General features: G+C 43.0%; 1 long non-coding RNA gene across 1 annotated transcript; it reads left to right on the forward strand.

The window, feature by feature from the left end:
• The first annotated feature begins 3,858 nt into the window (after positions 1 to 3,858).
• LOC148137948 (uncharacterized) lies at positions 3,859 to 10,311 on the forward strand. Its single transcript, XR_015754194.1, has 2 exons — positions 3,859 to 5,948; positions 6,090 to 10,311. It is a non-coding gene; the product is annotated as an uncharacterized LOC148137948 (long non-coding RNA).
• The last annotated feature ends 1,505 nt before the right edge of the window (positions 10,312 to 11,816 follow it).

Below are 11,816 nucleotides of genomic sequence, written 5' to 3' on the forward strand. Positions count from 1 at the left end.
TTGCCCGGCTAATCATGGTTGATCTTTCTTTAGAAGCTTTATTACAGCCAAATGGCTTCTCAGTCGAGACTGTAGTGCTGGAAAAGTCCAGCAGGTCAGGCAGCGTCCGAGGAGCAGGAGAATCGATGTTTCGGGCATGAGGCCTCCATTAGGATACCTGATGAAGGGGTTATGCCTGGAACGTTGATTTTCCTTTTCCTCGGATGCTGCCTGATCTGCTGTGCTTTTCCAGCACTACACTCTCAACTCTGATCTCCAGCACCTGCAGTCCTCACTTTCACCTGATGGGTTTCTTAGTCAGGTTCGGCACTGGAAAAGACCATCACCTTATTGTTGAACGGGTAGTGCAGGCCAGGTATGAAGGTCAGACGTCCTCCTCTGAAGGACAATACTGAACCATGTAGCATGCTTCAAACCTTTGGTAGGTCTGTGATTATCGTTCATTATTCCAGCATTTTCATTTCATACTCTTTTATTAATTGGAGCTACCATGGTAGGGACTGATTCTGGAACTTGACTCCAAACCTTTTGATTGCTTATTACATACTCATAATGCCTCCTCAACCACTTTATCAAACTGTCATGTTAGCTTCAATGATTTTTTTATTGACTCCTGGAACATGGTGGTTGCTTTTAGTTGTCCGTAGTTGTCCTTCAGCAGATGGCAGTAAGCTGCCTTTCTGAAATAACATGTTCCAAAATGGCCTGAGGAAGGGAATTCCAGATTTTGACCCAATTATAGTAAAGGATCGGTGACGTATTTCCATGTCAGGATGCCGAGTGTTTTAGAGAGGAGCTGACAGTGGTGCTGTTCCCTTGTATCTGCTGCTCCTGTCCTTCGAGATGCAAGTAATAGTGGGAAGGTACTGTCTCAGGAAGTGGCTAAGTTACTGCAGTGTAGTATTTTAGATAGTGCATTTGGCAGATACTAAGAATCAGATTTGGAGGCAATGGACGCTTGTGGATGTGCTGCTGATCAAGTGGGATGCTTTGTCCTGGACAATGCCAAGCTTCTTAAGTGCAGTTGAAGCTGATCCTATCCATTCAAGGGCGAGCTGTGCTATTAGCCTCCTGACCTCTGTCTCTTAGACAGTCAATTGGCTTTGCGAGTCAAGAGGGTGAGTTACTCGCTGCAGTATTCCTAGCCTCTGGCCTGCTCGTGCAACCATTGTATTTATATGGAGTGTCCATTCCTGAAGAAGGGCTTATGCCCGAAACGTCGATTCTCCTGTTCCCTGGATGCTGCCTGACCTGCTGCGCTTTTCCAGCAACACATTTTCAGCTATGGAGTGTCCAGCTCAATTTCTAATGAACAATAAAACCCAGGGTGTCGATGGTGAGGGATTCAGTGATGGTAACACTATTGAATGTCAAGGGGTTTTGGTTAGGTTGTCTCTTATTGTCAATGGTCATTGTCTCGCAGCTTTGTGGTGTGAATGCTATGTGCCACTTGTCAGCTCAAGTCTGGAAATTGTCCAGATTTTGTTGTGGTTGAATGTGGACTGAGGAGTCACAAACAAGTGCTAGATTAATGCAGATTTCACTTCTGACCTTCTGATGGAGGGAAGGTCATTGCTGAAGCAGCTGAACATGATTGTGCCAAGGACACTTTCTTCAGGAACTCCAACAGGGCTTTGCTTTGGCTGAGACGACTGCCCTCTAACAAGCAAAGCTATCTTTCAATGTGTGAGGTATGACTGCAGGCAGCAGGGAGGTTGTCACCTGATACCCATTGAACCCAGTTTTGCTCGGCTCCATAATATCACCCTCTGTCGAATGTGACCTTAATGTGAAGGGCTGTCACTCTCCCCTCATTCCTGGAATTCAGTTCTTTGTCCATGTTTAAATCAAGTCTGTAATTCAGACATGAGCTGAGTAGGCTTTGTGTAACCCACATTTACGCAGGTTATTGCTGAGCTCGTGCTGCTTGATAGCACCTCCCTACATCTAACTCATGATTGAGCATGGACTGATGGGACAGTAATTCGCCAGGGTGGTTTGACCTATTTTCTGTGCACAGGACGTGCCTGGCCTATTTTCCACATTGTCCATGCCAGTGTTTAAGCTGTACCGGGATTGCTTGGCTAGCACAAGTCATCAGTATTATTGCCAGAATTTTGTCAGGCTCCATAGCATTTGCAGTAACCCCTGCCCCCCCCCCCCCTCCCCCCCTCACCGGCCAACAGTGTCTTGATTTCACATGGAGAGAGGCGAATTCCCTGCTGACAGGTAGCTGTGATATTGGTGATCTATGAAAAATGCCGAGATGGATCACACAATTGGCACTTCTGGCTGAAGATTGCTGTGAATGCTTCAGCCTTACCTTTTGTGCTGATGTGTTGTGCTCTCCAAAGCAGAGCAAGGGAATATCTGTGGAGCTTATTCCTTCAATGAGTTGTTTAATTATCAACTTTAATTCATGTCTTGATGTGGCAGCACTGTGGGCTCACACCCCTGTTTCCTGAAAGAATGGTCTAGGCACAATATCTCCAGACTATAATTCCAACCCCCACTCCATAATGTGGATATTCACAACAGAAGATTGCTTATCCTTTGTATTGTGTAGATTCCAACAATGCATCGTATATTCGCTTAAATTGTTAGTCTCGAAAATGCTTTACTTCACAGACTTTAGGATATAATGTTCTGTTTTCAATTCTTCTCTCCGACAGACAAGGTCATCGATGTCACACTGGCTTTCCTCCTCACTAATTGCAAAACCAAACGTTTTTCACCTCATCTTTGAACTTACTGATGAAAATTGCTACATTCTTGACTAGACCGTTCATATACGCTGCAAACATCAAAGGATCCAGCAACCAGTCATGTAGTAAGCCACTGGACACAAGATGTCTTCACAATGACTACCTTCGACCATTACCTTCTGCCAACAAATAAACCTTCGAATCATTTGCCAAACTGCACCAGCTCCCATGAACCCTTACCATATTAAAGATGCAAGATCTGGTCAAAAACCTGATTGAAGTCAAGAAGCATTACATCCACTTTTTACACCCGATGTTACATCTCATTGCCTCTCCGGAAAACAGAATCAACCACTTCCGATATGATATCACTTCCACCAAAGCCATGCTGAATTTCATTGCTTAAACCTTACAATTCCAACTTTTAATGAATGCTGTCTCTTAGATTTACTTATTAACTTCCCTCAAGCTTTCTACTTTTAAACATAGGTTTATGAGTGAAACTACACATTGTCACTTAGCTCCTTTCACCCGATGACAACTCTTCTTATCTCTCTGACAGATAATTTACTCTAGCTGAAATAATCTTGTGTCTCTTCTGTTTCATTCTGGGAAATGGGAATGGAATTGAATACAGTGTTGAAACCAACAGCAATCTATCCGTTTGTTCTTGACACTGTCAGTGTGTGTTCCCCCTCAGAGGCAGGAAGACTTTGTGCTGATAATACGGAAATTAGCGCCTGATGTATCATTCTCAGCTGGCACACAACTTCCTGTTTCTATGTGCCAGCAGCAAGCCACACATCTCACTTCTGATCAGAAAATAAACCCAGGGGATGCAATCTGGCGGAAACATCTGCCAATGTGGCCTATATCAGGACACAGAGTATGAAGTGATTACATTGAAGTGACATTTGCAAATTGACCTTTTGATCTCTGTTTCGCGGTCTGATTCCAGGACATCATTGGACGAGTCTCTCGACCATCTAACACGCTCATTCGATTCACTAAAGTCTGGGACATATCGACATGCACCTTGTCATGTCTTTGATCTTGTCCTACTTGTTACTCTCTTTTCAGATTGAATGTTCCCAGTTTTGATTCTGTCTTCTGTATCCATCACCTTCCCAGCCGAAAACATTCTGTTTGATCTGTGTGGGATATAAATGAATTAATGTTATTTCTGCAAGTATAAATTCTGATACAGAATAGGAATGAGAAAATACATATTCAGCAAAAGGAAAGGATATGTGAGCATGAGACATGAATACAGAACAATGGTGGATATATGGGCAAACAGGAAAACATCTGTTCTCCTCGCTTGTACAGAGACACAGGAACAAACCCTAATTAAAGAGGTCAAAGTGGCCTCTGGATGGAAATAGATGCTGATAGAAGAAAAGATATGCCTAATCAATAATCTATAATAGACTGACGTCAAACACCCTTATGGGAGTCAGAGATAAGAGTTTGTCACGGACAAGACAGGATAAACAGAAGTTGTGGGATCAGTCTTAAGGAAATGAGTGACGTAAGCGAAGCAGGGAACAAACAATGGAATAAGGAAAAATATGGGGATTCAAACTGTATAAATTTCGAGAGTTTGTTGGATTTGGTGTGCATTTTGTCATTACCTTACCGGGTAATGAGACAGGGCACCCACCTATAGGTGTATAAATAAATGGCGGATTCAGATATTTGTCTCGGACTGAAATTATTAAAGTGAGTGAGCTTTTGTTTCTCACAATTGGGGGCTCGTGTCCGGGATTTTCTTCCATCACCGGGGGGAGTGGCTGGCCTTGGACACTGGGAAGACGCGTCCCGTTCCCCATTGAGGAGCGGTCTCGTGTCCCGGTTTGGTCTGCTCCCTTGGGTGACTGATGTGAATCCTATAAGAGAGACATCTGAATCAGACAGTGATAGGAGCTCGATAGAAAATACGGTGACAAAAGGGGCCAGGCAACTCTGTGCACAGACCAAGGTAAGAAAATTGACTTTTAAGTATTGCCTTGGTGGCCGGGATTGAGTTTTAGTAGTTAATAAGGGACTAACGAAGGAACTCAATATGGCTTGCGCTTTGGGTTAGGAAAAAGCCTCCGGGGAAACAAAGTAAGGAAAAGGCAATGGAAATGGAGGCGGGGTCCCTTACAACATTCCTCCGGAAAGTCCTTTGGGCAGGATGTTGTGGAAATTGGCAAAATAATACTTGTACAAGGGAGAAAGATGATTAAATATTGTTGCTTTGTATGGACTAAGGACTCCATTCTTCGTCCCGCTGTCTTCTGGCCAAAGTACAGATCGGACGAAGACTGGGTTTGTGAATATCTGAGTTTATATGTCAATGTGCGAAAGAGGGAGAGAGAGAGAGAGAGAGAGAGAGTGTGAGAGAGAGAGAGAGAGAATGAAAAGAGCTGTACAGCTGGTAGGAAGTTTAACCCTTTGTGATTTGGTTTGAGTGAACATTTGTTTGTTGGTGATTGAATGTTTGTGTTTTATTCCCTGGAGCTTGTGTTCCAGGACTGTTTTCAATCTGATTTTGTTATGGAAACTTAACATGATTTCTTTTAAGGTTAAGGATTCTATTGTGATTATGAAAAAAAAAGGAATGATAACTCCTGTTCTTTTTACAGATCATGACTGCCTTACTATCAGTTTCTAACTAATCTCTTTTATCTTTACATAAAAGCGATTTATGGAGGACAGTTGAAGTTTCAGTTCAACATTAGATTGTAGTAAAAGCAAAATTCTATGGTTAATATCTGTGACCTTGGATTCAGCCATTGTTCATGCATTAGAAGTTTTTTTTTAAAAAAAAACTTGAGTAGACAAATTCTTTTAAGGCAAGTTCTGATTATTTTACGACCTATAGTATTGTAATTGAGCAATGATTGGTCAGGACTATTTAAGAAAACTAATTCTGGATCTAAATTAAAGGACTAAAACTGGGTAATTACAGTGAATTGCAAAATTGGGAACTGTATGCATTGTGCATTTTGACTATTAAATACTGAAGAAATGAACGTAAATATATATAAATATATTTATAAGTTAGGAACAGGCTTTGAAGGTTAGTCAAGCAGTAATTGATGAATTGGTGTTTGAAGTTATGGGGAGCTAGAAATATTGCAATATTTCTTTAAAAAAAAGAAAAAGGGGAAAAACGTAACGACTTATCCCCTTTGGGAGGTACCCATAGGGGACAAAGAGATTGGGTTTGTAAGTGCCCCCCTCACCAGTGGGGAGGTCAGAACATTTAAAAAGGAAATGGAGGTCCTGGTTGAGGATCCGGTGGGGTTGTCTGAACAAATTGTTCAATTTTTGGGGCCCAGTCTGTATACCTGGGCTGAATTAATGTCTATTTTGAATATATTATTTACTGGGGAGGAAAGGGGACTTGTACAAGGAACTGCCATTAAAATATGGGACAGGGAACACCCGATTGGAGATGGGGATGCTGGACAGGGAGAGATGAAGTTTCCCCTCAGAAACCCCCAGTGGGAAAACCAAAACCCAGAGCATAGAGAAGAAATGAGGGAATTGAAAGACCTGATTCTAAAAGGAATAAGGGAGGCAGTTCCGAAGTCACAGAATTTGATTAAAGCCTTTGAAATTAGACAGAAGAAAGATGAGACTCCCTCAGCTTTCTTGCAAAGATTAAGGGACTCAATGCGGAAATACTCTGGAATGAACCCTGAGGACCCAGTGGCACAGGGTCTTTTGAAAGTACATTTTGTGACAAGAGCATGGCCAGACATACAGAGAAAGATACAGAAGATAGAAGGATGGAGTGAAAAACCATTAGATGAATTGTTGAGAGAGGCACAGAAAGTGTTTGTAAAGAGGGAGAGGACAAGGGGGAACATTTGATAGAGGGTTTGAGCGACAGGGGCAGAGATGGAAGTCGCTACAGGAAGGATGCTATTATTGTGGAAAGATAGGGCATTTTAAGCGGGAGTATCCTGATCTACAAAGGGAAGAAAAAGGCAATTCCGCTTATGAATTATGATGAAGAATAGGGGTGTCAGGGGTTCCTGCCCTCGGGGGCCCACCAGGAACCCTTGATAAACTTGAAGGTGGGACCGTGTAGGGAGGAGGTAATCTCCCTAGTAGATACGGGGCAGCACGGTCATCGCCGAATTTTAAACCAAAGAAAGTAGAAATGTTTACACGGTCAATTACTGTTTCGGGGGTGAAAGGGGAAGGATTTACTGTTCCAGTATTTGAACCTATGATGATAGAAGGTCCTAAGGATAGGATCACAGGGGAACTGCTGTATATCCCTGATATAGGAAGTAATTTACTGGGGAGAGACCTAATTATCCTTATAGGACTGGAGATTGAAATTCAGGAAAAAGAATTAGTTGTACAACTGGCAATATTGACAGAGGATGCAGAGAGAGAGATAGACCCTATTGTATGGGCTAGAGAAGGGAATCGTGGAAAACTACAGATCCCTCCCCTTACAATAAATTTAAAACGGAAAGGGGACGTTGTCTGTGAACAACAATATCCTATTTCCATAGAAGGTAAACGAGGACTGCAGCCAGTAATTGAGGGACTGATTAGAGATGGTTTGTTGGAGCCATGTATGTCTCCTTATAACACCCCAATTCTACCAGTGCGGAAATCTGATGGAACTTATCGATTGGTGCAGGATTTGACAACATTAAATCGGATAGTGCAGGTCAGGCACCCAGTGGTGCCAAACCCCTACACATTATTAAGTAAGATCCCTCATGATCACAAATGGTTTAGTGTGATAGATTTAAAGGATGCCTTTTGGGCTTGTCCCTTGGCGGAGGAAAGATTTGGGACTATCCCCCTATGAAATCTTATTTGAATTACCTTATCTGGGAACACAGGGAGAATTGCCAATTCCCGAAACTAAAGATTTGTTTTTAAAGAAGTATATACTGGGCTTGTCCTCCTCTTTATCTTTCCTCAGAAAACAGGGTCTATTGGCACAGACTCCGCCCCTTGAATTTGCTGTTCATCCCATCCAGCCAGGAGATTGGGTCTTAATAAAATCATGGACAGAGACTAAGCTGCAGCCGGACTGGGAAGGGCCGTACCAGGCTCTTTTGACTACCGAAACGGCAATAAGGATGGTGGAGAAAGGCTGGACTCATTATACTCGGATCAAAGGGCCAGTGGACCCTCCAGTTGAGGAAGAAGTCTGGACAGCCGAATCAACGCAAGACCCGCTGAAACTCAGACTAAAGAGACTTTGAGTAATTGACTATACAGTGGCGACGCGAGCGCGGGATTATTTCTGTAAGATTGTATATTAAGCCTTTTTGTGTTCTAGCATAATGATCAGAATACTGGGAATACTTAGAGTTATGATGCTAGCCCTCTTAGTATTGGGATTTTGTCACATATCATTTTCATATGTATTATTAATGGTTCCTGAGTCTGATAATCCACAAGTAATAGACACTGATATATGTAGCTTAGTAAATTGTGGGAATGTAGCTAATCAGAGACAATACCGCAACTCAGAGATACATCTTAAGTCCTATGGGGATGGCCTCGGGGATGGTACCTGGTATAATGGTCTTGTCACAATACACCGGGCCCCCTTTCAACCAGCACCGATTGTCCTGATAAAAAGTGTAACCCCATATATTTAATGATAAGAAAAACCACATGGCACGGAGCGGTTTTGGGAGGTGGCACTTATGAGGTACAATTAAATGAAACATTTGGGATTGAAATGAAAGCAAATAGGAAGGAGTTTGTGGGCTGTTGTTTTCGAATTAGCATAGGACAGGGAAAAATGGGTAGAATTACTGGGTAATGAGATACAACCTTTCACCCCTCCCAATGATCCTACAGTAGTAAAAATTATAGAGGTAAAGGATTTGAAACAGACCATCGAGATAGAGACTGGGTACGGGGATACAAATGCCTGGGTTGAATGGGTAAAGTATACTGTAAAAAGTCTGAACAAAAGCAATTGCTATGCATGTGCCTCCGGTAGGTCAGTGGCCCAGGTGGTTCCCTTTCCGCTTGGGTGGAAGCGAGACAGGAAGGGCATGAAATGTATGATAGCCCTGTATCAGGATGAGACTGCATGGAATGATAGGAATTGTACCTCCCTATCTCTGATGTTCCCTCCCTTGGAGGAGAAAGATGCAAAAGTTCCCCCCACATTTTCCGCCGCAGTTGGAAATCACACGTCATGTGTGCACAGGCGAGGTACGAGTCGGTCGAGACATTTGGGGGAGCTGAAATTATGTACAGAGATTAAGAATGTTACCGAAACGAAGAAGGGAGGGAACTACTCAGCATTAAAGGTTCCCCGAGCGGATCTGTGGTGGTACTGTGGAGGAAAAATATTGAGACCCACCCTACCTCCGGATTGGAGAGGGATATGCGCAATTGTACAATTGGCAATTCCATTTACCCTGGCATTTGAGAAGGAAAAGATAGTAGGGAAAAAGAGAAGGGGTAAGAGATTACTGTTAGATAATTATTTTGATGACGGGATTTATCTTGATTCGGTAGGAGTCCCTAGGGGAGTACCTGAGTTCAAGGCTCGTAACCAGATTGCAGCAGGCTTTGAGTCAGCTCTCTTTTGGTGGGCAACAATTAATAAAAATGTAGACTGGATAAATTACATTTTTTATAATCAACAGCGATTTATAAAATTATACAAGAGAGGCGGTTAAAGGAATATCAGAACAGCTTGATGCGACAAGTAGGATAGCATGGGAAAATAGAATAGCCCTTGATATGATTTTAGCAGAGAAAGGGGGTGGTGGTTTTTATCCTTACTTCCCTGATAGTAGCAGTCGGGGTATTGGTGGCCAGTGGCTGTTGTGTCATACCCTGTATACGAGGGCTCACCCAGAGGCTGATTGAAACAGCCTTGATGAAACGAATGCCCCTGAGGGGAATCAGACAGAGGAACTTTATCAACTAAATAATAAGGAAATGAGTGAGACTAAGATGGATGAAATCTCTGAAATGATGCTTGCGAATTTTGGGAACAATGTTTAAAAAAAAAAGAGACAAAAATGCAGAAGATAACAGATAGTAATGAAAAGAAAAAGGGGAAATTGTGGGATATAAATGAATTAATGTTATTTCTGCAAGTATAAATTCTGATACAGAATAGGAATGAGAAAATACATATTCAGCAAAAGGAAAGGATATGTGAGCATGAGACATGAATACAGAACAATGGTGGATATATGGGCAAACAGGAAAACATCTGTTCTCCTCGCTTGTACAGAGACACAGGAACAAACCCTAATTAAAGAGGTCAAAGTGGCCTCTGGATGGAAATAGATGCTGATAGAAGAAAAGATATGCCTAATCAATAATCTATAATAGACTGACGTCAAACACCCTTATGGGAGTCAGAGATAAGAGTTTGTCACGGACAAGACAGGATAAACAGAAGTTGTGGGATCAGTCTTAAGGAAATGAGTGACGTAAGCGAAGCAGGGAACAAACAATGGAATAAGGAAAAATATGGGGATTCAAACTGTATAAATTTCGAGAGTTTGTTGGATTTGGTGTGCATTTTGTCATTACCTTACCGGGTAATGAGACAGGGCACCCACCTATAGGTGTATAAATAAATGGCGGATTCAGATATTTGTCTCGGACTGAAATTATTAAAGTGAGTGAGCTTTTGTTTCTCACAATCTGTTTCCTAAATTTTGATCAACTAAACAAATAACACAGTTTTGTACAGACAGGTATGTTGGTGTGTCAGATTAACAGAATCAATATATGGAGAGATCACCTTGGCTGTATCGAACTCTGACCGACATTGAATTCAAATAAAGCACAGCACTGTATGGTTTCAATCTTTGCAAATCCTCTCTCTTTGAAAGAGCTTGTTCTAACGGTTAATTCTTTTCTTGATTATTTCAGAAACTATGACTAAAAATCCCTATTTTTAACAAAGTTTAAAATATTATTAAAAGTTGCAGCCCAGGCATTTCCTACAGTGAGCTTTGTGATGTTTAAATGTTCTGGTCAAAATGTGCTTCAAGCAGAAGACTGAAACATTGGTTTCTCCGAGTTCCCAGCCATTGCCCTTGCAGTTCCATAATAACTGCAAGCTCTTGCTAAGCCCCAGAGAGAACAGAATGTCCAGGCCCTGTACACATCCAAACGCCATGATGTCGGCCTCGAAGCCCTCCGTTTCTTCCTGTCACGCCAACCCAAGCAGTACATGCTCAAACTCAACTACATTTCCTTTCAATCCTCCCACTTCCTCCAAACCAAAGGGGTAGCCATGGACACCTGTATGGACCCCAGCTATGCCTGCCTCTTCGTCAGATATGTGGAGCAGTCAATCTTCCACAGCTACACCGGTATCATTGCCCATCTTTACCACCGCTACATTGAGGACTGTATCAACGCCACCTCATGCTAGCACAAGGAGATTGAACAGTTCATCAACTTTACTAAAGCATTCCACCCTGACCTAAACTTCACAGGCACCGTCTTGGACACCTCCCTCCCTTTCCTAGACCTCTCCACCTCTATCTCCAGTGACCGACTAAACATTTACTGCAAGCCCACTGACTCCCACAGCTACCTGGGCTACACTCCTCCCACCTGACCTCCTGTAAAAATGCCATCCCTTATTGTCAATACCTCTGCCTCCACCGCACCTGCTCCCAGGAGGACCAGTTCCACCATAAAACATCCCGGATAACCTCCTTTTTCAAAGACTGCAGTTTCCCCTCCCATGTGGTCGACGATGCCCTTGAAATCCAACCCTCCAATCGCAACAGGGAGCCCTCCTGGCCCTCTTCCACCGCACCAACCTCGCATACATCATATCATCCTCCGCTGCTTCCACCACCTGTAAACAGACCCCATCACTCGGGGTATATTTCCCTCCCTACCCCTATCTGCATTCCGGAGACACCATTCCCTCCGTGACTCCCTCATCAGGTCCATGCCCCTCCACCAGCCCACACCTCCCCCCTCACCTCCGACAAGGCCCCAAATGATCCTACCACATCCCGGAGCAATTTATCTATACTTCCACAAATGTCATCCACTGTGTCTGTTCCACCTGCTGTGGTCTCCTCTACATCAGGGAGACAGGACACTAACTTGCGGATCATTTCAGAGAAC

This window comes from Chiloscyllium plagiosum, unplaced genomic scaffold (genome assembly GCF_037043375.1).
Source record: "Chiloscyllium plagiosum isolate Xiang-an unplaced genomic scaffold, Cpla_swu_hap1 HiC_scaffold_42, whole genome shotgun sequence".
Lineage (NCBI taxonomy): Eukaryota > Metazoa > Chordata > Chondrichthyes > Orectolobiformes > Hemiscylliidae > Chiloscyllium > Chiloscyllium plagiosum.